Source organism: Phaethon aethereus, assembly GCF_964289735.1.
Source record: "Phaethon aethereus genome assembly, chromosome: 6".
Taxonomy (NCBI): Eukaryota; Metazoa; Chordata; class Aves; order Phaethontiformes; family Phaethontidae; genus Phaethon; species Phaethon aethereus.
The window spans coordinates 19,992,064-20,019,824 of record NC_138580.1 but is presented as its reverse complement, the minus strand read 5'-3'; the positions used below and the strand labels follow the sequence as shown (position 1 = coordinate 20,019,824).

General features: G+C 37.0%; 1 protein-coding gene across 1 annotated transcript in view; it reads left to right on the top strand.

The window, feature by feature from the left end:
- The window catches only part of KCNH7 (potassium voltage-gated channel subfamily H member 7), a gene marked incomplete at its 3' end in the record, with an annotated part of 239,809 nt that overhangs the window by 5,290 nt on the left and 206,758 nt on the right, over positions 1–27,761 (top strand). The window lies entirely within an intron of this gene.

Genomic DNA, 27,761 nt, shown 5'->3' with positions numbered 1-27,761 from the left:
ATGTCACAGCTTTAAAGTTCAACTTAAAAGGAAATTCTTGCACTAGAAAAATGGTATTGCATACATACTGGGAATTAGGATTCTAGTGTTCTCTACTGGTCTATAGTCCGTTTTTCTAGATGAAAGTGCAAGATTTTGAGTTTTGAACATCTTGATGATGCAAGACTGAATGCTCCTGTTTGTTCACAGCTTTAATCTTTAGACCAGATCACACACGTGAAGAAAAGGGGAGAGAGAGATGGGGAAAATTTTGTAGCAGGTTGATTTTCAGAAAATGGCGGTTGCTTGAATCTACACTGCCTTAAACACAGCAGAGAGAAGATACAGTGGTCAAAGGAGAATGCAAATTCACTGTATCGTGGTTTTATAAACGTATAAACGTATTGCCTAGGCTGGGCACGTTTCCCTTTCCAATCTGCGGCGGGGGGGTGTGCAGAGGAGAGGGGGAGGATACTTGTGATAGCTTTGTGTAATTGCTGAGGTGGCATGGAGGTGGGATGCGCCCAGCAGGCCATGTTCCAACCACACCGGTGCCTTATCTCCAAAGTTTTTAACTTCTGCAGCTAAAAGCCTTACTAGCTCCTCTTGCAGTATTTGTATCAGAATATGATTGTTACTATAGCCTACATTTGGGTTTTATTTCACCTCACTCCTTTTTCCTTTTAGAAGGGTATTTACACAATCCAGGCAAAGTTCTAGTCCTCCATCCTGTTAGAGTAGTGCCACAGTAGGTGATTACATAGTTATGAAAATAATTAATTACTACTGAGAAAAATGATTAATGGGAACAGATGGAAGCCAAAACTAAGAGTCCGAATTTATAGGTTCTCATCACACAAGAAGCTCCACAAATGTCACAGGATGTACTCATGGGATTAAAGAGTCACTAAGTTGCTTTTTTAATGTAAATATCCCTTTTTTAAAAAAACAACAGATACAGGCAAATCAAAAGAACTATTATTTTGAAACAGATTTTTTTTAAAGTCTTAGGCATTAACATCTGCTTAATTCAGAAATTATATTCTGATATCAAAGTAACAGTATAGTATATTCCTCACTATCTCGCAATTTCATTTTCACAAATCGTATAGCTATATGATCTGTATTATGGTTGAAGGTAAGATATTGTTTATACAGAGTATCAATTTTTATTTTAATAAAGTTATTGGTGGTGAAAATGTTTGACAGCTCTTCCTCTCAGGACTCCATTTTGGAGTTTAAGTCATTATTGCATAAATCATTCTTGACAGCTGTAAAATATTGCTTGAGGTGGTAAAGCTGTAAAGCTTTTGACATAAAATGTATAATTATTTTGGGATTGAGAATGGATATATGATAATCAGAAAGGATTATATCACTTCTTACTCTACACTTTGTGGACAACAGTGGGCCTTGTCTAAACTTATAGAGTATACCTCTCAAAGGGAGGGAAGGTGATCGTTTAAGCTTATCCTAATACACATCAGATATTCTAGGGATAAGAAGCACTACAGAAGATTATATGTCAGAGCAAAGATAAGATTAAGCAATTATTTGCAGAGTGTTTACAAACCGCACAAATTACTTGCCACTTACCCAGTTTGAGAAATGTAATTTGCTACAAGTAAACATATTTGTATTTTCAAAACACATTAAGATTCCAAACTAATATTTTTAAGGCCTTTTTAGCTCTTTTTTGAGGATAAGAAAACAAAAAATGTGTAAACATACTGAGAAAATAAAGTGAAAATGGTATTAAGTGTTCTTAAATAGAAAGACTTAGGACTTCATTTAGAAGGTCATCATCTAGACTTCAGCCAGCATAGGTGTTTTATCACCTGCTTGTGTTGTATAAATGCTATGAATTTACCGATCAATTAAAAATACAACTGAAAAGGAAGACCCTTACATGTATGTCAAGTCCCCTTAGATTAGCTGTAACACGAGGGTTCGCAAGTGTGGTTTTGACTGTAGATTCAGTGCCTTAACCAGAGCTGATGAGAAAGGTCAATGAATCAAGCCACTGTCTAATACTCTGCTGCTGTGGGAGTTCTTGGTGTAAGAAATACTACCTGACTGCATTTTGATGAAGTGTTACCCCCCAACAAAAAGCTGTCCAAAAAAACTGTCTTAATGCAAGTTTTTTTGAAACATTCTTAAAAAAAACACATTTGGATCAAATCTAGAATGTTAATGAAGGTGTTGAACTATTGGAAATGGATGACCATTTCTTATGTCTGCAGTGTAATGTTTCTACCTTCGGTTTTAATACTTGTCCTAAGAGACAAGGCTGTCCCTTGTCCCATTCAGTATTGCTGGTTTTGCCACAGGGAGCACCATCAGCAGTGAGCCGATACCTCAATGATCAGAATATCTCATTTCTCCGTGCACATTCCATTATGGCTCCTGTGCGTGCCCTGAACTGTGGGTCACTTCTTGCTCACCTTTCACATGGAATACCTAATGATTATGATAAAGCAGCTCTCAGATATACTAAGTAGGTTTATTTATGGCCCAATTTCAACGGTATTTTTCAATTCTTTGGCTTTCCAACCTATTCTTTATTCTTCTCAGGTTAAGATGAATTTATTCTCAATAAGAAGGGGGCTTTTATAGAAGATAATTTTTTCCCATTCATGTATTCCTGTTACTGAGAGACAGTATCTGAATATAAAGGAATAAAAATTAAATTGCCTTTAAAAATATTCTTTTTGTCAGTGTTTAGGGTCAGAAAGATATGATTAGAGATATCTAATTTTAACAAATAATGAAGAACACAACTGCTATTATTATAGCTACTGCAACTTTAACAGAAAAAATAATCTTGCTCAGTTTGGAAAAATCCCTTCTGACAGTTTTTAAGTTCCTCCATGGCACAAATAAAAAACCTGCAGGCTAGTGGATCAGGAGGAGTCTTTCATTTCAGTGCAGTGTCCAGAGGCAAGGCTTCTGCCACTGGACTTCCATAGTACAGTTTTACAGCAAGATTCAGAAAGTCACAGGGTCAACTTATACTAATCAAGGGACCCAAATTTCCCTTGCTTGAGTTACAAAGAATCAATGATTGTTGACTTTCCAAAAGGGAGTCCCACAGTGGTAAGAAAGGTGTCACATTCTGGAGATAAATGGCACTGGAATGTTATGATGAAGAAAGTTTTTCTAAGCTGTTTAGAATGATAACATCCTATGGAGAAGAGTTTCATCTTTTAATTAGGCATTGCCTGACAAAGTTTTTTATCTGCTTTGAATATGCTCCTTTTAGTTTTAGTGAAAGCTATTCTGGTTTCGGGTTATGAGACAAAAAGAACAGAAGCTGCTAGTCTATTTTTTGGTGTGGTTTCACACGATTTTATTGTGTCCTCTCTCTATCTTCAGTGTGCATCCTTTCTAATGTTATATTTAGTTTAACAGAGTTATTTCATACTCCTAATTTGCATTATCGATTGGTTCTTTCTCTTCTCCATCAAATTGACCCATATATCAAAAAGAGATGCAGAGAGCAAATCAGACATCCTACCTTGCAATAGACATGCGGCAAAAACAACTGCTTTTCTAAGAGCAGCCTCATGCGTATTTGGCATTATACAAACTTCAAAGCGTTGCACTTTGAATAGTACCAAATGCTGACATTGGGGCTGTTTTCTCTGGTTTCAAGTAATGGAAAGAGAACAGTGGTGTGGATTAGATTTTATCTCAGTGGTTTCAAGTCCTCTTTTAAAGTGTTTCCTATATATTTGACTTAGTGTATGATTCAGTCTATGTCCTGGACAGTCCACATTCTTCTCAGCTTCCCAGCTAAGTATGGAAAAAGCTTAATCAAGCACTGTAGGTTTCAGAATAGAAGGACCAAGCTGACTATGGAAATTGCTAACTCACTCTTGAAACCGCATATCTCAAAAGCAATCAGAACTGTAGCTGTGAACCTAGACCTATGCAGATCTATGACAGTGGTGTAATGTGGCCCTATAGCTGCAGCTGGTTTCATGCAGTCTACACCTCGGAAAGTTCACATCTCTGAGGTGAGAAGTATTGGTGTAATAAGTTTGTATAGCTTGAACTTTTTAGTCTAGTATACTGTTTTTGTTTTGAAGGAAATAATGTACATATTTGAATTATTTCTTAGAAATTAAATTAAATTTTCATTTTGAAAGCAGAATTAGAGCCATAACTAGCCACAAAATGCTTTCTGACCTCCAGTATTTCCATAGACATCCCATTTTAAGCTCCCTCACCAACTATCTGGTACAATATAACCTTTTCCTTTCTATTTTTCTTAATTCTTTAATTTTGTAATCACAATGAAATCTCATCAGTAAAGATCACCACAAAGGATACCAAAATTCAATCTGAAAAAAATCAAAGTAAACAAGGGAGGTCCTGTTGTCGTTTTCTGTTTCATTTCATTAACCAGACTCTAGCTATAGATCTCATTATACCTAGTTTTGATGATGCCCTCAATTTTAGCAGTGAAGTGTTATACACAAAAAGAATATATTCTAGCTTCATTGTTAATAAAGAACTGTCATATCATCAAAACCTAAAGATGGTATATAAATGTCAACACTATTAACAATTTTATTGCTAATAGTTGAGTGGAAATGACCAGAAGAAAGCTTAGGCCAGAAATCACAGCCGCCTTCAGTACTTCCTGACCTGCTGAAATTTCTTGCTTTCCTGTCCTTGTTCCTCCATAGTACCATAGCCAATAAAAATCCTTTCTTTCACATTTTGTCATGACCTCATTTAAATCCCTGATTTGCCACATGGGACCGCAGTCGAAACCAGAAAGTCTTGCCTGAATAGTCAGTTCAGTTCAGAGAAACACAACAGTCTACTTCAAATACCAGGGAAAATAGTATTTGTCACAATACCCAAATACACTGATCCTTGACAGTATCAATTTATGAAATGTTGGCCTCTTTAGAGCAAATGCATGGGACTGTATAGTAACTGGTTGTTTCTGCTTTAATTTTTGCAACACAAAATAATCCTGACCTTTAGGTATTAGAGTACTGCTGGTAGAGACATACTCTGCCATTGCTAGCTAGTATTAGCTGGATCTGAGCTGCTACATACAAAGACAAGAAGTTACGAAAGAAAAATGCAACACAGAGACAAAACCTTCCTCCATTTTAATCCACAGGGTAGAGAGGCAGAGATTACTTCAGAACAAGGATAGCTATATATTAGGGTTTTTGTCTTTGTTTTATTCCTAGGCTGCTTGAAAAGCAATTAATCATCATGTAAATATGTTTCATCACTAACACACATGTTCTAAAGCACTTATTCCCAGCTGTTCTCAGACTTTGGAGCCTGTGCCCTTTTGAGATTATTTATTTCTTAGAGCATTCTCTGCTGATTTTCATTCAAATCAATGTAAGTGTATCTCTGAAAATAGCTTGCAAATTTCCTCCTTTCAAAACTCATTTGTACCACTCTGCTTTACTCCTTCCTCTCTGGAAAAAAAATGCCAGATAATCTCATTAGTATTTTGCATGTTTATGGCTGTTGAACAAGAAAGCATTTCTTTTTATACTTTCAAAAGAACATGAAACTCGATAGTCCGTAAATCCTATTGTCATGATATTTAAGGTAAAATACTGTTGCAGTTCTGTCTACTTGCTTGAAAAATGGCTTTGAATCATAAATGGGAAAGAAAGAAAGAAAACCTAAAGTCCATGTCATTTTAAACAATGATAATAAAAGAAAGAAAAATGTGTTCCTTTTTTTTCCATCGTAAGTGCCCAGCATTATTTTTGCATGCTAAAATATACCAGGAATCAATTTCACACCAAAGTCCATCCAACAGAAAAGACACCACTTCCCAAAAGGACTATTCCTGGAGTCATGGACAACATAACGTATTATGTGAGAGAATAACAGCCTTGAAGTACAAAACCAGGTATCTATAAATCAGGATCTGAGCCTTCTCTCTAGGTTAATGGAGCAGCTCATGAGCTGGAGTGAAAGACAGCCTATGTATAATGTCAATCCTAAGCCAGTCCGTGCTGGCCAGAGCATCCTTAGCGCTTCTGTAAGTTATTCTGATTCTTTCTTATAAGAATATGAGGTGGCACAGAAGCGGTTTTAGTGTTTTACCCACAGAGTTTCAAAGAAAAGTTTTGCAGAGGGTTAAAGCGGAGTTTGAGTACTGTTCACGGTTGACCTCAAAACTGTGTTAAGATATTGTTTCTCTTTACCCTAAAACTTGTAAATCCTTTCTCTCGTGTCAGAAGTAGAACTGGGGTCTAAGGAGCTGCTCCCAAATGTTTAAAAAGTTAATTAAAAGCTCCTAACTGCTACTGCAGCTACAAGTAGAGTTAGTGCCTGATATATGTGATGTTTGTACATCGGGCGCTAGGTGCGGGTGGCGTCCCCCTTCTCTGGTTACTGTTTATTTAAAGAGATGAAAGGAGGAAGGAATACATGGCCTGCAGACAGCTCTTCTTCTAGCTAACAGCTATGCAATTCTATTTTATAAAAACAAGTACACAAACCAAGACTCTTACAGCTGAGGGAGCTTTTCAATAGACCATGCAGGTCTATTTACGTTCATTTCTGGTTGTCTTTTGACCTCATTTATAAAAAAACCCAGATCTTGCAGGAGCAGAATTACCAGTAGCATCACTATCTCTGCAGACTTCAACATATGCAAAACATAATTATTAGCCAGATAAATACATTCTATGTGGCTGCTTGTTTCGCAGTCATGATTTCTCTCACATTTGAATGTGCAAGAGCATTTGTCCCTGCTTCATGGGAACTGAGTGAATTGTTTCCCTTTTAAGTGATATCTTGGTCTTAATCCCTTTTCTTTTCACCTGGGATCATTTTCTTGTAAATAAAAGAAGTGGTGAATAAAGCATTTTATTTGCACTTTCTGAGGAATTTAAGCAAATATATCAACTGTTTTTTTAAATGATCGAGAAACAATGCTACATGTTCAGCCTTGATTGTTACCTGGAAAGTAAATTATCCAAACTTTTTTTTTCTCTTAGGGTCCACAGGCACTAAAATATCAGACAACTGAAGTGTCATAGTTACAAAGATCACACTGAGGTTCAGTTACTCCAAGGGAAATGACTGGCCTGAACTTTTACATGTAAAAGCAAATTTAGGACTAGATTTTCAATTATGTATATTGTGCCATATATGTACTGTAAAAGGGCATTTCTCCCTCTCAAGAGGTTTAACAGTCACTTTGAGGAGCTCTCAAAATTACCTTCTACCCATCACAGAATACAAACTGATATTCTATAGTTCACAACAGTTTTACTAATAAAGCATTATTCTTATGAAACACATTCAATCACAAGAAGTCTGAACTGAACAACAAATTACAGTGACTCCTAATGAGCTGATTGACTAATGCAGTGAGTCTCTTACCTTGAAAGACAGATTATTCTTGAAAAGCTCACAGTTCTGAACCGTCATTCTCTACAGTATTTTTGCATTATCCTCCTCTCTTTTCTAAGACAGTACAGCAAGGTTGCATTGTACCATTTCCCAGTATAGACAAGAGCATTGTGTATAAATAAATGCAACAAAAAATCCCAACCCCAACATGATCAAGTCCAAGAAATGGATGACAGAGTGAGAATATGAAATTATATTCAACAAGGAATAGTTCTGTAAAACAATCTTCAGTAGGAATTGCACTGAATAGGGATTATTCTTAAATTAGTATCTCAGACTACAGGCGGCCCCAAGAAAAGAGACACCCTACGACAATGCAGTTGTGTACATGTCTCTGTCCTGTCTGTAATAACGGGTAATTTCTAGAGAAACAAAATCTTCTGTTAGAGATGATACACACTGTAATGACCCTCAAATGCTAGAATGGGGATGGAGACCGCTGGAGTTCTTCTGAACGGCAGAAGGGGCCAAGCTTTCCTTCTCTTGCCACAGGGTTAAAGAACACAAAGGTGGAATCAAGTCCTGTTCATCTTTTTCCCATGTAAGACCTGTATCAAGTTCAGCCCTCAGGGTTTCCAAATTTGATACAGAAAATAGAACTGCCAAATAAATGACAAAGAAAAAAACATAGGAGGCATGGTTAAGAAACTTCAGCAGCTGCTAAGATCACACTTTTTCCAAACAGAAAAAAATCACCATTTGCAACTCTCACATTGGACTTTATTGTGACATTCGTAGCCCTTAATCAGGAGAACCATGAATCAGTCATACGGAGCCTATGCATCACTCTTAAACCACAGCGATATTTTACAAGAAAACAAAACTATATCTTATCTGAGCATTATTTGTCATTAACTGGTGCTGCATGTATCGTATAATGAACAAGGCTTTATTTCCTCCTCAAAACAAAAAACTCCCACTCTCCAAACATCCAAGCAACTGAAATTTCATCAGACTCTAGCTTGATTCAGCTTTTTAGGTGTGTATAATGGAGTCTGTCCTCCATGATCCTGAATACTTCTGAGAGTTATGTAAATTTACCAATAGGAAAATGGGTATTTCTGCAGGATATAATACATCTGTTTAGATTCAACTAGCTCATCTCTAAACTTGATGTATTAACCAGGGATAGTCTCATAACATAGTTTAGATTGTAACTTTTTCCTCTCTTGGATTTCATGCTTTGTTTGTATCTTGTTTTTTAGAAACTGGCACAATCTGTAATGCTTTGTTTCACATGGGAATCTTTAAATAGCAATCAGTCAGCCGTGTTTGCTTTCGGAAAGCATTCTGTTAGCATGGCACATATTCTAACTAATATATAACATTTTACCAATCCAGTATAGAAAATAAGTCCTTTTGTTAGACTGGTCTTTTATAGCCATCATATTTTCATAGAATCAAGAAGAATTTAAGTCAGGAAGAGACTCAGGAGGTCGTCCAGTCCAGCCTCTTGCTGAAAGCAGTAGTAATACAGAATTCAGACTAGATTGCTTAGCGCTTAGTCCAGTTGGGTGCCAGGGTGGAGACCACACAGCCTCTCTGCGCAACCTGTTCCAGTGCTCAGTGACCCTCGTATTGAGACTGTTTCTCCTTATACCATGTCAGGACCTCCCATATTTTAATTTAAACCATTGTCTATCATTCTCCTGCCATGCACCTGAGTAAAGAACCTGCCTCCATCTCCTGGTAATTTCCTCACAGATGCTGTGAGGATGTTATTACACCCCTCAAAACTTTCTTTTCTCTAGGCTCCTGGCCAAGGCCAGGTTCCTCAACCTCCTCTCATAGGACATGTGCTCTAAGTCCATACCCATCCTGGAGACCTCTGCTGGCCTCACTCAGGTTTAACAACATCTCTCTTGTACCAGCGGTCCAAAGCTGGATGCGCTATTCCAAGTGTGACCTAACAAGCACCAAGGAAAGGGGAAGTATCACTTTCCTCAGCCTACTGGCTACACTCCTGATGATACAACCCAGTAAGCTTTATCCTGGACACAGCTGGACTCAAATTTCTCAGGACATCCCTAACTCAATCCTCTTCCACTACCTCCAGCCCTGTCTCAAGGTTCAAATGTCCCCCAGAGTGAGGCAGTGAATGTATAGAGTACCTCAGCTTTATCTGCATCCACTGTCACTAAATCACCCTCCCCACGCAGCAGCAGGCTCGCATTATACTTGTTTATTCTTTTACTGTTAACATAGCTAGCAACAGAATCTCTTCTTGTTGCCCTTGATATCCCTAGAGTTTCAAGTCTAGCTCAGCTTTTCCTTTCCTAAGACCATCCCAGCATGTCTGGGCAACGTTTCTGTATCCCTGCTTTGTAGCCTGTCCTTGCTCCCACCTCCTTTATATGTCTCTTTTTTTTCTTTTTAAATTTTGTGCCGGAGCTCAGTCATGAGTTCCCTGCTGTGCCAGCTGGTATTCTGATACATCTACTCATTTTTCTGAGTATTTGGATGGAATGCTATTGTGCTTGAGGGAGGGTGTTTGAGCTCTACCCTCTGGAATAGTTTGAAGAACCAGTGAGTTAGTTACCATACTTTTTCTTTTTTTTCCTTTTCTTAATTCATTAGCCCATATGTAGGTACTTTACACATCTTTTACAGTACCAGTTGGCATTCTGTACTACTTTTATAGATTCCTCTTACTTGAATATTCAATATTTTGTCAAGTTTTATACACAAAATCTTACGTAATTTAGGTACACTTACACATGCATTAGGCAATCTTGTTTACATTGTACATTAAAGATGGTTGAAATTGTAACTTGGATATTTTTTGCCAGAAGATCTTTTCCAAATGTCATTACTAGTATGCTACATGGTATAAATTCCATGTGGCTACCTCTTTTATTACAAGGAACTACATGGTCAGTGTTTTCCTGTGTTGGAGGCCAATCTGCCTGGCCTGTTAGGCATCTGCCCAGTTTTCCTTGGGAGATTTTTTATACAAATATATGTTTGAGTTGAGAAGAAAACAGACATTCTAATGCTTATTTTGCCATGGATTACAGTCATCTGAACAGCGTAACGCTAAAGATAATTGCGATGGAGGTTTCCTTGCAAGTTTTAGCAGCAGCTAATCAATTGTTTTATACTGGGAGATGAATGCAGCTGCCACTGGCAAACAACTAGGGCATCCCTGGCACCCGTTATTCAGCACTTCATTTCCATCGTTAAAGACGTGCATAAAACAGAACGGCTGAGTGAGAAACATTTTTCACATCGTGTGGAATTCTTGTAGTGGGTTTCAGTAGTGAAGTAACCTCACTGAAACACTGTCTCATCTCAGAAGAAAAAGTTTATTGCTAACATTTCCTTATATAGGTCATGGCAAAAGACAGCACTTTCTTCTCCATTTCTCTTCTGCCACTTTTTATTTCATAGTTTCTACAAGAAGTGATAGATACAGTGATTTGTCCTATGCTCTTTCTTCCAGATCAGTGACTAGGGGAGACAGAATTCTGCTATTTCCTTCAAGGGTTAATGTTGCCCTTTTCCTTCAGGCCAATGCCGACTACCCGTCCCTACCCAGACAGACACCACAGTCAGTACCGCGGTGTGCTAAGCCCCTCCTGACAGCAGCTCAGCACATCTGGCTGCCAGCACTGGTGGCCCTCAGCACCCTGCTGGAGCCGGCCCCAACACATGGAGCGCAACGTGTCAGCAGCAGAGCATCGGGAATCCTGCAGCTTTTGTGGTACTGCAGTGATGACAGACCCACGGTTTTAAGCAATGCCCCTTCAAAGACCCATCAGTTAGGGATGTGATTCCATCTGATGCTAAAAAAGATAACTGAGACATGATCTCACCGGTTTAAGTCACCCCAGCTGGGTGGTCTGACAGCCTATTTAGGTCTGTGTTTTCTTTCAGTTCTTTATATAGAGACAAGGACTGTTAAACAAACATAATGTGACAATTAAAACATATTTAATTAATATTATTAACGATGAGTTCAACTGCTGTTTGAAGGTGTTGATAAGCTTCATTAAATATACTTCCACTGACTAAAACAGCACCAACAATATTTTTTATTTTATTATTAACATAACTTTTATCCCTACTGTTTGCATATTTGACATGAATTTGTTTCGTGCTGGATTTTATTTTTAATCATCTTAATGCGGTGTTAAAAAGTTTATCGATAAACCCTGTTTTACTAACTGTCTAAAAGAAACTGTATTTTACTCTCGTCCCATGTGACAGATAAAAGTGTCTGGGGGGTGTACAACAGCAGTTCCTGGCGTTACGTTGCCAATGCTTGTTGCCTCTACAATCAATTAATTTGATGATGCAGAAGAGAACATATCTAACATATGCGTTACAATATAGTATTATGTAAGGATTTCTGATTTGGTCTTTTTTTATTTATTTAAGCGTGGTTTTCTATTTCAACTCAGATGCAAAGCCGTTCCTACTTCTATGGTAGTCAATAAGAGAGTCACACATTGACAGTATAATTGCAATCATTTCTGCATCTAACAAGTATAGTGTAGCATTCAGGGTAGCTACTTGTATGTGCTTCATTTCTGTGTAGGGTTAATTTAGCGTGCGTAGCACTGTCACATGTGTCTTATTTTTAATTTAAAGGAATAAGAATATACAAATCATTTCTCATTCTCAGACTGGACCAAGTTGTCATTGTCAGATTGCCCGTTAATAACGGATTGCAAATGTTGACTTGTTTTCGTCAAGGAGAACGGTCAAAGATACGTGGCCCTACAAGGCTCGTGTAAAGTCAGAACGTGATCAAGAGCCAAAGGGATGGCTTTTCTAAGCCTTGTTTCTGTTACTGTGCTTTGCAGAGGAATACAGCTATCTTTACAAACAGGTGTTACAAAACAACTTACCCTTATGACTCACATAACTTCAGAAATGGTGTTTACTTCCCAGTTATTTTATGGTTTTTATCTAAAACAAAAGAAATGTAAACCCAACCTCCCAAAGCAAATAAGTTGCATTTCTAAGAAGGTTTTTGAATAACTGAAACGCTTCTGTGTTTTTATTTGGATTTGAAATGCTTGAAAATATTTGCTAGTTACATATTTGCTATTTAGATATTTTATAAAAGCTTTACAAGTATATGTTTTTTTGAGACCTTGTTGAACAGATCGCCCTTCTAATGATCACCGAGTCATTCTTTTTTAGGTACACAATATATTATAATGTACATTTTGCAAGCAATTGTGAGAGCAAAATAACTTAGAGATATCTTAAAACTGAAGTAATTTCATACTAACTACAGCCCTAATCTGTAGGGTTATGACATTTTTATTATTCTTTGAAATTACCATTTTCTCCCTGAGACCCAACATAAAAACAGAGAACATAATAGGAAGTCTTAGAGATCAAGGCAGTGAGTTCAATCATGGAACTGTCCAGGTCTATTGGCTGGGAAATAGAAGTGTATTATTTTAAAGTGATAATGCTAAACATAAACCTTTTTTGAGTACAGGATTGACAATTCCATTAAACCTACCTAATCAGCCTTTCTGAAGTGCAGAAAAAAGGGCAGGCAAAATGTTTGGCCAAAGGCTACCATGCATCACCCCAAATTGATTTTTCCAAAGCCTGCAATGGTAAATTCAGTTTTCCTTTCAATATTTTAGACTGTATAGAGGCCTTTATGCATACCTGTGTTGGAGGTTGATAGTGTCTTAAATTTTATGGGAATAAAATACCAGAACTGTGATGCTGAATCTAGATTAGGGATCAAAGTTAACATGCTACCTCTTAGATATTATCTGCAAAGGAAACTTTCCAAAAGGGATTAAAGAATTATAAAGAAATTTCATTATTACCTGCCATGGACATATCGTCTATATATTGTAGAAGAAAAAGATTACTAAAGAAAAATAAACAGAAAAAATTAAAACCAAAAGGTTAAAAAAATTTTTAAAAATTAAAAAAAAAATAAAACCAAAAGAATTAATTTTTTTCTTCTGTTGAAATTCTCTTTCAACTCAACATAAGTAAAGCAGCTGGTATAGTCATTCGCTGAACATGAATCAGCTGAGCACACCTGGCAAGTAGCTGTTTACTCAGTTCTGTAGTTCGCTAGTTAGCAGGAATCATACTGTCTTTCATTACAAAGGTGCCCACAATTTTAACCCTGTAATTTTTTTTAAAGTATGAGATATGTTCATCTTTCCTTCAGGCCAGGCATTACAATGCATGGCCAGATTTGCAAGAAAAATTTACTGAATTAGAATACCCAGCTCTTTATTCTGTGAAGATTTTGATTTTGGTTGTTTACGGAGCACGAAAATAACAGCCTGCATTCTGTGCCTAAATGAGAGCTAGTCTTTTCTGAAAATCTAGCCTGTGCTACAAATTTAGAGAAGTTATAAATCTGATTTGCTGAATACTTCACTGTTGTTTTTCTTATTATATCACAGAGGATCTCTCTTCTGCAATTTTAAAACTCAATAATAACATACAGCATCCAGTAATATCTACAAATTATAATGTAGAAATAAATGTAGTATTAATTTTGTCTGTTTCATTGCTGCTACTTATGCTTATTTGCACATCTTTTTCATATTACCTCTAAAATAAATATGATAGGTATGGTAAAACACAGAAGGGACAAAATACAAATTCACTACTACTCTACAAATTATTTCTTCAGAGCAACTGGCAATATCCAGCAGTGAATACTCATTGGTTTTGGTACCAATGTTGATTTTTAGCTTTAATACAGTTTATGGAAAATATAGTAAATATCTTCAGATATATTTACTATGGTGGTTGTAATTACTCATAATTATATAATTATAATTAAATTGGATGCCTTACGCTATTTAGCAAACAAAGATATAGTCAATATTACCATATGAAATTGGCTTGGATCTGTATTAAAGTGCAAAAGTCAAACAAGAAATCTTGACGTAGCACTTGAATTGGAGCCCTGTTCAGACTTCAAGAGTGAGAATCCTCTGAAGAAGCTATATATTACAGACTGTTCCAAAAGGAAAAAAAGCAAATATAAGCACTGTGAGAAATACAGAAGCACAATAAGAAAGCATGTGCATAAATGACTCTGTGAGACTGCATGAAATATTTTAGTCCTTGGCAGAACTGAAGGATAGCAACAACAGAAATATTTCGTTTCAGGATCCACCCTTCTAACTTTTCATGTCATATTTCAACTGAGTCATTTCTGCAGTTGCTGAATTTCTCTATACCTAGATTTAAAATAGCTTAATTCAAAAGCAGAAAGACTGGCTTGGATGTTTTTACTCTACCATGAGAAATTTAGATCTGAGGTCTGTTGGAAATTCAAATACCTAAAATCTTTAAAAGTACATTTTCAGGGTTGGTTTGGGCTTGTGCCAGTAAAGAACATCTTCATCAGTGATCATTCCAAACATACAGGGCTCATAATCTGTACAAAGCAAGCAGAAAGCATGCAAAAGGGCCACACAAGCAAATCTTGTTGACATGTATCCACTGGGTGGGAAGACAACGTGAACAGGGAACACACACCTTACAGTAAAATTAAGACATTGATTCCTTGGGAATTGTTGCAAATGCCATAATTCAGGTTGTAGCTGTTTTTGTCTTTTATCTAGGCTTACAAAAAGAGTAGGAAGGAGAGCTAACACCCTTTTCCCTCATCTACCTTAACTGAAACAAGCACACACTAGGAAGAGCAGAGGATAGAAAGTCAAGACCCCCTCTTGCAAGTGTTTTAAACTCTTTTTCTTTCTCTTGAACCTTGATAAAAGCATGGTTATTTATAGGATAGCAAAATGTCAGATTAATATCTTCTTCTGTAGCAAAGTAAAGATACAAGATGTAAAGCAGTGTGGTGAGAAGATGCTGTACGTAGGTTATTTGGATGCTAGGTTTTCCTGATGTGCTTTTGTTTCACTATATTTAATCTGTTTCCTAAAGTAATCAATTAGAAAAAAATGTGATTAAAATAACTGGAGAGAAATTACCCAGGACTTTTTGATGCTACTTAATTAGATATTTCTGAAGGTCTGATTTATGACATGTACAGTGCAGAGATACTGTAAATAAGGCCAGGGCTCTTATTTACTCAGTTTGTTAACTACACTGCACTGGATTAGCCAGGTCTGTACAGTTTTTGTTGAATGCTCAGGCATCTCTTCCTGCATGAAAAGATCACATAACAATACAAGCATTTCTGCAGGAGGCCAGGGAGCTATGCAGAAGGGTCTCTGTAAAAAAGCATCCTCTCCCAGTCATAATATAAGTAATCACCAAACAAGGTCCAAGGACTTCGAGGGCTAAGAATGAAAGGCAGGGTAGTGAGTAGCGCCTGAAAATTCAGGTCAATTCAGAGGACAGTTCTTGATCTTCACTTTCCTGCTGCTTCTTCTTCATCACGAGCGGGAGACCATTCATCATCTTTGGTACAGCGCAGGGACTTCCAGGAGAGGCTAAAGCAAGGTGCGCTGAAGAGCATGCCAACAGCTGCTTTGAGAACCAGCTGTGAATTTCACAGCTGGTTTTTGTGAACCAGCCTGAACTACCTTGAGTGGAGCCGCTGGCTGTGCAGCTGTCTCCACAGCACACGGGTGCTAATGGGACCCGGACCCCCAGCCCAGACTGATACATGTAGATGTGAACGTGAAGGACTATATGTAGTGACTAGTCCTATTGTATAATTCTCATTAATATCAGGGATTAATAAGGCTCTATGAAATGTGCAAAGAAGAGAATAAACAATATCTGAACTCAAATACTTGTCCCAAACATCCCATAACCAAGACAAATATAGGCATAGAGTTTCTTTAATGAAACCTTCTTAAAAATTCTCAAGTTTCAAACTTACAATAGTTTTGAAATCTGAAATGTTGTTAAAAGCGAGTTCACCCTTAGATCTGCATTATATTCTTACAATGTTCACTCTGAACCGATTGAAGCATTTTTGTGAGTGAGAAAGGAAAACGGGTAAGAAAGCTTTTGACTTTCTAGTGTGTTTAACCTCTGAGATTCTCTGAAATTCAGTAATTAAAATAGCCGATACAGAACTAAAGTAGAGACAAAATTTGCATTTTAGGCCTGTATTTTCTTATGCATAATATATTATAAGATATTAAAATCATATGAAGAGAAGAATATCACAAATACTTATAAGATAAAAATAAGTCTTTGATGTACTTACTGTAGGATCCTGTAATATCCTTTGTATTACAGAAAAATTGAGAAATAAAATCTGTGGTGCTTTCATTTAATATACATAGTTATAAAAGTGGACAGCCAAATTAAAAAAAAGATCAGATTTACCCATCATTATTTTATTGTTTAATTCTAAACATTTTATAATTACTTTTATAAAATTTCAAAAAAACTTAAATGTCTGCCGTGCTTCCACAGAAACACCATTCTGGTTTTATAATTCCTCAATGCGTGGGTTGTATTTTTAAATTTCTGTTTATCTAAGTGAAGGTACTAATACTATTTGTCAAGGCATAGTTAGTGCTGCAAACACGACACCAATTTCCAACTACCTTTTCCCATTCCCCCTGCTCTGTTTAATGCTCTCCCCTTCAGTCTGTCTTTTATTCTTGTCATTTTGTTTAGTTGTGTTTCGTTTTAATCCCAGCCAGAAACACCAGGATTTTCCTAACTCTACAACCATACAGGCTAATACAGGGCAAATGTCAGACATTTGACAGTTTCATGGAAAACTGGATTACAATTCCCATTGTAAAAGTATTTTTTACTGTTTAAAGCCCTATTTCTGCCACTGCGGCTTAACTCTATGCTCCCAGGAGCAGTATAAATTAGTCTGTCAGGTAAGCAGAAGCTCAGAACAAATCTCTAACTTTTTAATTAATACCAAAGACATCAATTGGTCCTTGCACAGCTTTTACCCATGAGCTGTGGAAACCAAATAGGTCAAGATCAACAGTTAAGTCATGATCAGCTGTGATATTTGTTTCAAGGTTATATACAGAAACCAAAGACTGAGCACAGATTCCTACAGAGAAGCTTTTCATCAGAACTTAAAAGAACAGTCATTTTTTGGAAAAAATAAAATAACAGATGTTTGCATATATCCTTCTTCTTACAAAATTTCAGATACAATTATTCACTCAAATTAAAAACAGGTAAATTGTAGTTCCAAACATAAATTTCCTTACAAATTAAGTTACCCATTTATGCCCTAAATTATTTCACTGAATAAAAATATTTCATGTCATACTTAGGCAAACAAGCATGTGGTGGAAGTTGAACAGCCAGCAGATTAAGAAGCAAGGTCTGTATGAAACATTAAGATACTTCAGGGATCGGGGCGAAATCTAACTAGGTACCTATATAAATGTTAATTGCTCTTCCAGTCTTCCACTCATGTAAAATGAGTAGATGGAAAATTCAAGAATCTTTATCCTTTGTAGCTTTATGCAAAGAGTTGGTGGATGGTAATACAAGCTTCCCGATTTATCGGCAGAGTGTTACGTGTTGTACCCATTTAAAAGATGGCAGGGCTTTTACTGCAGTGCCCCAGATCACCAGAACTCTTTTAACAGTCGCTTCACTGCACATTTTTTCTTAAAAACCATACAGCCCAAAGAGAGTGTTAGAAGTGCAAAACTAGAATGTGACCTGATACATTCATGCTCATCTCTAAGTACTTCCCAAAATAGTGACATACCTATCAGATGTGTAAAAGAACAACTACTGTGTGCTCACTAACAGCTTGTAAGTGAATTTTTAAATATTGAGTAGGAGGAGGAATGACAGGTGACCAGGCAATAGGGTTACTATACATTCCTTTTAAAAAACATCATTTTGAACCACTTCCACAAAACCACTACTCAAGGTTAATGAAGCAAACACAAGCTTAGCATTTTATCTTAAAGGATGAACATCAAATGCAGTATTATCTCTAATACTGCATTGCGGTATCGCTTCTGGGTTTCTGTCCAAGTCTTGGTGTGGGATTTGAACTCGTGGCTTCCTGGCCAGCTTAGAAACTTATTATGAACTCAGCCATAAAGGTGTTCATTGTGCTTTGAATTATGTAGCAAAATACATCCTGTTATAGCACAAATAGCAGCAATGTTATACAAATAATCAAGGGCCTAAATAGCACAGAAAGCCAAATTAAAGACTGAGATATACTGCATTAAGTATTTTTATTTCTCTTAAAAATATTTGTGGTATTGCTGCAACAACATAAATAGATACTAAATTACAGTGGATCAGATTCTCATTTATCCTGTTTTTACATCAGTATAACACTCAGGCAATTCATTCCAGCCTATTGCAGAAATAGGACTGGACGCATTAAGCTTAAGAGTTACTAATCATGTTATTGAAATTGTATTACTAATATTTAATTGAATGGTTCTTTTAAAATGTAGCAGTCCTCCTTCACGAGCTAAATATTCATGTGGATGGCATACTTAATGTGTTACCCTAGGAATTTGATTGTAGTGTGTGGCTAATAATGGTCTCTGTTGTAAAGGTGACTATTTTGAATTCTACAGATGCTGTTATGACTGCTAACGGCTACTTAAATCAGAGGTATAATTTGGCTCTGCATCCCTGCATCCAAATTAAAACAAGAGAGAGCAATGTAACAGAGGCTTTTTTGACCATGGTCTCTGAACATACAGGGCCCATAATAGCTGATGAAGCAGCAGCACAAAGTAATCATAGAATCTTGGGCTGGAATTAGTGTGCCATTTCTCACAACCGCTAGCAGTGGCAACTCTCATCATCACTCCCTTTTGAAGGCTGCCCCAGATGTGGAAGCCACCACCAAAAGCCCCTTGATACACACAGCATTAGCATGTGATTAGTACGCTATAGAAACAGCAGAGGACCATCCTACTTCTACAGGACACCAGTTAAGTGCTAACCACTCAAAGAAATGGAGCCCAGGTCGCCAGCTACAAAGGCACTGTAGCAGCAGCAGAAATGGGCTGAGAATCCATTGCTAAACGGGTAAAAAAGTGAGCTTGGGGAGTTATCATCTTGAAACCCTCTCTGCTCTTCCCAAGCTTTCTCAGGTAGGAGGAGATGGTGTAACTTGCTTTCGTTTGCATTCCTGCCTGCTTTTCAGACTCATGCCTGGAGGAATGGAAAGAATTTGGTGAGCATTCAAGGAGTCAAGCACTTGCTTTTCTCTTGGCTTTTGTTATGAATGTGAAGAATGGTATGAACCACTGTTTGGTGATTCTTCTACTTGGCAGACTGAAAACTGGAGAGAAAAACAAAACTGCTCTGAGTCGAAGCAGAACAGGAGTGTTGGGCTGGGAAGAAGAGGTTCAATAAAGTGAATGAGACAAAAAAATCCGAAACTACTGCTCCAAAGTGGGAAAGTTAAAAACTAACTTTTTTTTTTTTAAGTGTCAGAAGAAATCTTTTCAGCCACAAAATACCTCCTCAGTGGTGCAATTCACAATTGTACACCTGAAGCTGTCTAAAGAAAATGTACTAACCTTCTAAAATTCACATCCATTCTCTTTGACTGAAAATTTGCCAAAATCAATCCAAAGTCATAGCTAGTTTCTGGTTTGCCTTTGCTTTTATTGCAAATTTATTGGGTCTTTTAAAATAATAAGTTTCTCAAATTTAATGTAAAAGCATCTTACATTGATCCTTCCAAATACCTTTGGCTTAAGTGATATATATAATCACTCTTTGTAATTATATATGTATTTTGTAATACCAAAACAAACATCTTGATAGTCTTTCTGCTTTTGAAGTCTAGGTGCAACAAAAACTAATGCAGTAGCCCTCTCCTCCAATGCATTTGACAAAAATTGAAATTACAAAGCCATTTGTAATGGTGTTACAGTTGACAGGAACCCTTAGGACAAGACAGTTGGCCAGATTCTGTATAAGCACCTTGTATTGTGCATGTAGGAAGTGCCGGCCAAAACAGGGAGGTGAAAAGATTTTGTACAGCTGGATACCAGGTTTCTGGCAGCTCTGAGAGCGCAGTCCCTGGTATAACACTGATACAAGATTCAAGAGCAGTGCCGGAGAAATCTGTAGGGATAACACATTTGTACACATGCACAAATTCACATAGTTAAACTCCTGATTTAACCGCCTTTGGTTTTTTGCTAATCCTGACCAATACTTTTTAACTAGGTCTTTAGGTATGAGGATTGTAAATGTAGATTATTAGGGACGTTATACCAGCAGGCAGTCAGGCAGATCAGAGGAATAACAGCAAAACTACATGGAAGTAGCTCCATGTAGAACTAGTAGTCCATGGAACTACTTCCATGTAGAAGTTTGGTTCCTTACTCATTACAACAACTGTGACTGAAATTACTTGTTTTGAACAAATCTCTTCACATTCCTTCTTTCAAATTTCCTGGAAAAAAACTGTTCATAACAGATTTTGTTAGGTGGAGAAACGCACACAATTGGAGTCTAATTGCTAGGTTGGTGAAAGGATTAGTCTCATCCAGATTCAAGTCACTTAGGTGAGAGGCCTTTCACTATGACAGGATAAACTCAGAAAAAACTTTTAACGCCTTCAATCTTTTAAGCAAGAGCTCAAAGCACTTTCTATCCGTTCCAATCAAAGCCTGCAAAGTTCTGATTATTTTACTCCAAATGATAGAATCTATTTTAATATAGTCTTCTGCAATCTAACCCCAAAACGAAAGATAGCCAAGTGTAGGCCTATTTCAGTCAGCATTTCTCTGATCTGAATGTACCCTTACAGTAACTCTCCACTAAAATTATTCCAGATGTGTGCATCAGTTTAATTGGAATTAGAGCTTGGGCTGAAAACTGCATACAAGTAGATTTTAAATTAATCTGTGTTGGTATTTAAAAGGCAGAAAGATGGGTCGGGAGAGGGCTTGCCATAACAGACTGACACATTTGTTCTTTGCTTTTAACTTTGAGATTAGGAAAATAAAAGAGGGGCTTTAATTTGGAATTGTTATATTTGCTTTTGCTTATTAGTGAAGTGTCACTGATCAAAATGTAACTGAACTCTTACAATACCTGAGGTTCCTCCTCTGCTGGAGGAATGTAAAAAAATTTAAACTAGATTAGTTATTACTTGTATCTTTGTGTAAGTTTATGGTATAGTGTACTACTGAAATACTTTCCCTGTATTCTGATTTTTGAAAGACTTCTGGTTTACTTTGCAGTGAAGGATTTGGGGGACAATGAAACGGAATTGCATAATAGCCTTTAAGCATCTAAAATATGAAAGAAACGTGTTCATGGAGCTATTCAAATATTCATGATGGCTTCAATTCAAGGAAATTATGGCAAAAGAGTCATATCACACCCTCTCTTTTAATGCTATAGATTCCTAGTTGTATCATCTGCAATAGTTTCTTGTGCTGTTATAATGTTGCTCAGTTACAGAAAAATTACTTTTTTTTAACTACAGCATAATTGTATTGCTTAATTAATAAATTATATAACACATTTAATCCTGTTAGATATTGCAGTAAAGCACAAATTATTCCTGCTACTAATTAATGAGCACTTCTGTATCTACAAAATATGATTTAACTAATCCAATGTATAGATTTTCTGGAGGCTAATTGTTCAGTTTAATGAACCAGATATCTCCCACTGAAGCGTCATGTGCCCTTACACCAAGCAGCTAAAAGAGTTGTAAATCCCCTTGCGCAATAGCAGTCGTTATGGGTCAAAGCCTGTTCTGAACTGCCTTCTGCTTGTGCAGTCTCCTTGACTTTAACAGGAATGCACATGCAGAGCAGAGCAGAGTTTTCTACTATGTTTTGACCTGAGATTTGATTTTTTTCTTAATTTGTGTTCTGTTCAACTTTATATCACTTTAAGTACCAAAGCTAAAATAAATAGAATGAGGAAGCTCAGCTATGAAGTAGAGGCTGTCCAAAAAAAAAACCCAAAACAAACAAGAAGGCACTCGTGAGGGTCTGTTCTGCACGGGGAATGCATGGATTACTGCCTAGCAAGCACAAATCACAATAAAAGCCTTTTGGATACACAATATCCGCGGATCTTTCATGTTTAGCGCCACTGACAAATTTAGCAGGAAAGAAATTCATTAGTAAAACAAAATATAGCAAAGCAATTGAACACAACTGAAGTCCCAGAGAGACCTGTGTCTGTTGCCGTTATTGACACGTGGGACGGGACAAGTTAAAGACAGCTCATAGTGAATTGTAATGACGCAGTGGAAGTGGGTAGAGGCACTCATCCATGAACAGCAGGACGAACACAAGATAAAAAGAGCAGTTACTTGCTTAGTCACTTTTTGCTTCTCATCACTGACTGGAGTGCCAGACCATCCCCACCCAGATGTTACTTGTGACATTCAGTTTTTTTCTAGACCTTAGTCAAAATGTCAGATATCTGGAAAACTAAAACAAAAAAAACCAAAAAAAAAAAAGAAAAAAAACAAAACCAAGTAAGCAGTCTAATTTGAAATAAAACATTATGCCTGGAAAAGTGGAAAGTTAGAGATCTGATGTTACCAAATTAGTGATTTATCATGATAGTTTTGTTTGAAGGATTCCTTGTCATATCTCTCATCTCATAAAGATACTGTCACATAACTTCTCCTCTGTACCACCATCATCAGCAACAACATTAATAAGAAGGGAATATAGTTAATGTTTTTTCTTATGTCTTTGGCTAAAAACCATGTTGAAATCCATAGATTTTTCCTTTTGTCTTCAACAGATTCATGATTCAGGGCATTTATACTTTTTAAACTATAATCTGCTGTTGGATACACTTTTATTTAGATTTAGATACTTTTTATTTAGATTTATTTAAATGCTCCTAATTTTTTAAAAATATTGCCATGTTTGAAAGACATTTCTCTAACTATGAAGTGTACCGTTGGCTGAAAACTTGCCATGGTTTTATCAAAAACATTCTATCAAAACCTGTCCCTCTAGTATTTTTTTAATTATTATTATTTTTTATTATTTACCATGAACCCACTCAAAATGGACTGAATAAAGGGGGTGAAACTTTCTGGTTAGACTTTAATGGCAACTTCTCTTTCTCCCTGGCAGTCTTCACTAATCCATTTGCAAAGGATTGAAAATATCTGAGTTGGGGAATAAGGAGAATTTTTTAAAGGAACCTTTTTTTTTGCCTCTAACACTCAAGCAGTATATCCAGGGTTAAACCAGAAAATGTATTTATTTAGCCAACTTATAAGTGAGAGCTTGCTTTAACTTTGTTTTCCTCATTTTCCAGCCTAGGTACACTAGCTCATTTTCATTCTCTTCTTGAGGTCTAGACATAGTAGCATTATTCTCACATAGCTTAACATTGGCCATATCTCTGATCTTTTATATTTTCCCTTTCACATTATGCAACATCAAGCACAACAGACACCAAATATTCTATGACAGCCAGAGGATTACTGTTTCCATGTCACATAAAAAAATTATATAAAAGGCAAGCAGATTACTGCCTGATTGTATGTTTCATAATATGGCAATGTTGCCAGTATTTTTGTGCCTGGGTATTTAAGAGGCATCTGAATGATTCTTACAAGCTAATAATTTCTATGTCTATGTCAAGGAACACATCCATACTACAGGAAAGTTTTTCTAAACCTTTGCTTCGGTGTGTGGTTAGGCATAGCCAAGCACAAGGAACAGCTGAGAAATTAGAAATAAAGCACATTTGTATTTTCCCGATATTTTGGGAGGCTGGATCATAAAATCAAAGAACGATGCAAGGATAGTAGGACTGTGATACACTTGTACATTATTTGGCTCATCAGCCCTCTGTGCTATGGTGAGATTACATATACAAAATTTGAGGGAGAAGTCGGACAGCTTTCAGCACATTTGAACTCATGTGGAAAGGGCCTCAAGACAAAGTCTTTGTAAAAGCATCCAGATCCATAAAGAGGAGTAACTGTAGCACATCCTCTACTAAACTTTGCTTGATACGTCCTGCCATCCACAAATCTCTGCTAATTTTTGTATATTCCCCTCACTTACCTGACTACTTTTAACCAGCTGGAAAAAAACTGGCAGAAGTATTCTTACTCTCCCAAAGCCTTCTCCCTTGCCCAAGCATTAATGATATTCTCTGGTATCCAGCAGTAGTTTTGCACACATATAAAACTTGTCTTTCTAGCAATCGTGAAGTCAAGATCTTTTCTTAAATTTCTGTGCTTTCATTGATTGATTCTCTCTTTTTTCATCTCTCTCTCCACTTGATTACAGACCTTTAATAAATGATTAAAAATGGGTAAAGAGTTTGACATTAAACAACTGGCATAGCAGCCTGTGGTCTTTGCAAGAACTACTGAAAGCATTTTTAATAAAAAGGCATGACAATTTTCTCTTTCAACACTGATGTCAATGATAATAAGCCCAAGAGAGAGACCTTGGGATTTGTGGCAATCTAAGCACAATGAAACTCAGAAATGCAAAACCTAACTATTTCCAAAATCTTCTACTTAGTGGACAGTAAGTTAACCGAACACATTTTCTCAGTATCTGTTGATGAATTCTGATAATCCTATACTGTATCTGTTGGGCTTTCCTTCTCATCCGTCTATTGCTACGTGGGATAGTTTACTTTTGCCATAATACATAGCTTAACACTGATGAACTCAGCCCATGTACCTTCTTCATCCTGAGTAATAGCACTCTTGCATCATAGCCCAATTCCTCAGAAACTTGGCATATGATATTGTAAACTGAGATACCACAGTGGTAATGAAAGAGTTGAGCTCTGCCAGCAGTGATGGTTACTACTCACTTACTAGAACAATGTAGGACCAGCAGGCTGGATCCTTCACAGAGTTTAACTAGACTATCTTCAACTCAGAAGGCCATTCTGACCTATCTGAGCTGAGGAGCTGACGTTTTATTTCTATTTAGATGTACTATTAACAGATTTTTAATGCAACCTGGCAATGTCACTTTTCTCTAGAAAAATATGCATTTCCCATGTCCTCTGTTACATTCAAATAACCATATTGCAGTGGGTGAATTGCTTGTAAATAGCACTTCAGGGTGGGCGTGAGAAGATTGGTTCCAGGCTGTCGTGCCATACTGTTTCCTTGCAAACAGCTTTTCAGTATCTACGTGTAGCAAACTTCACCTTTCAGATCCCAACGGCTTCACAGCAAGTGACTTTTCATAAATGAAGTGGTAGAAGAGCTATTCCTATGGTTCACTGCTTGTCATTGCTTTCCTGTCTACGATGCATATATTGCACTTCGAAACCGTGCTGCTCTTCCTACAACTTCTGCTATATGTTTGCTGCTCCCACATTACTGTTCCTTTTTGTATATCGCCCATTTTCACTTAGTGGGATCATAGGCATTCCTCCCATGGTCTCAATATTATCTTCCCCAAACTGAAGAACTTGAGTTCTTCACCAATCATATTTATGGTTAAACTATCTAGCAAAGGTCATTTGGGAGACTTTTAGACATGTTTTGAATACTTATCCCCAAGTTCAGCATTAGTGGATATTATTTTTAGTCACAGAGATTATTTGTTTTCTCTTTCACTCTCCCATGTATTCTTCCCTGAACCTGCATAACAGTGTCAGCAGTTCCCCTGTTTTTGCTCAATTTTTAGTACATTTGATTTTTGAGACAAGTGGAAAATAGGAGAGTAGGAAGAGTTATTTAAAATATGTAAGACATGATCTTTTCAATGAGCCTCTAGTTTCTTTTACAACTACTGTAGTGAAGTATACTCCCATGCATAAAAATAAATTCAATTCAGAGAATTATGGCAACACTTATAAATATTTAATGAAACTCTAGAAAGCTCTTTCTTCTTTTATGTATTCCAGTTTATGTTTGATAAAGTACAAAACAAGAGAGTTCTTTTAGTGATCTTGTTTGTTCTCGAATGTCTGTCACACTAGAACTAGGATAAGTTTTAAAAACACAACAAATTTTCAAGTTAAAAATCTGTTTCTGGGATATGTCAGGGGGAGAGAAAGAATGTTACAACTTTGTTTTGAAGTATTGTCTTCCCTACAACTTTAGTGCCTTAAAACACAGTGACACAAAAGATAAGATCAATCTTGGTACCTCACCTAAATTTTTTTTCATGCATTTCCTTATTTACCCTGGGAACAGCTTTTCAGACAGAGGTTGCTCTGCAGGCAGAATCGGAAAAAAAAAAAATGTTTTGACGGATTATCAAGGGGTGATATATTTGGCATTCTTATCTGAAGTCTACACTTTGAAGAAAGGCAGCATGAGCAGGTGGTTTCCCCACACTGCTTCAAACACAGGCGATACCAATTAAAATAGGTCAAAATACATCACTACTCACGTCTAGGTACACTAGAAATTTGGTTTTTTCAAGCCAACATCTAGTCCCCATCCCCCACTGTCCTTGCTTAAGGATTGCTAGGACCATAACCTAGTTACAGCCAGCTGAGTAAAACAAACTCTGTTCTACCTATGCTAAGTGTTATTTAAGATATCATTCACTGTGGGTAGAAATAACAGCTGTATCTTCTGGGAACTGTACAGAAAATTATGCACACATGAAATCGGTTGGGTCCTGAGCTAACTGTATCAAGTCCTAAATCAATTAGTGATTATGGCATCCACACACTTAAAGTCAAAATTGGGCAGAAAATTGAGAAATTGCCAATGCAAGTTTTCTTTGCTATCTGTGGTAATACAGTAGCTGATTTTTCCATCCAGGCATTAATTAACATTACCTTAGCACGTAAAGGAAGGAGATAAAGTCAAGAGAAATAACAGAGTCCTGATGTTCCTTCAGGATAAGAAATTCAACCTTTTAACCAATGAAATATGTATAAAACAGCCTTTGAACATTGTAACCTTCCCCGTGCGACATGATCACAACTGCATCTGATCCGTTGCCACTTTTTCCAGTCACCAAACCATTCAGAAAATTAGTCAGAACTAACCTCGTTTAGCAGTGGAGAAGCCAAGTGGGTTTCTAGAAGGTCAGAGTACCCAGCACTGCCCCCTCTTCATCCAGCACTGGAACTGCAAAACTCAAAACATCTTCACAAGAGAGGCATGACCCAACATGCTATTTCAAGCATGTGCGCATGGACCGCAGCACGCCAGGGAAATCGTATGCTTTCTATGTCTTCATTATCTATTTTTGGATCTTTGTATGATTACTGCAAAGACCTCACTGTTTTTCCTTGTTAAATATTTGTTTATGCAACCTTCCCCCTGCAGGCAACTGGGTTCATGTGATCCTTACTTTATAAGGAATTTCAGTCCCAGATGTTGCTCCTGGCACTTTTTGCTGCTCTACTGGCACTCTACTGCTTGCCCTTTAACTGGAGTGACAATTAAATCATAGAAAAATAAATCTTAAGCTGCAATAGAAATCTCTCCAAGCCTGAGGCTAAAGCAACCAAGACCCCTTGTAGACTGTATTTAAAAGTTATAGACTGCATACGGCCAG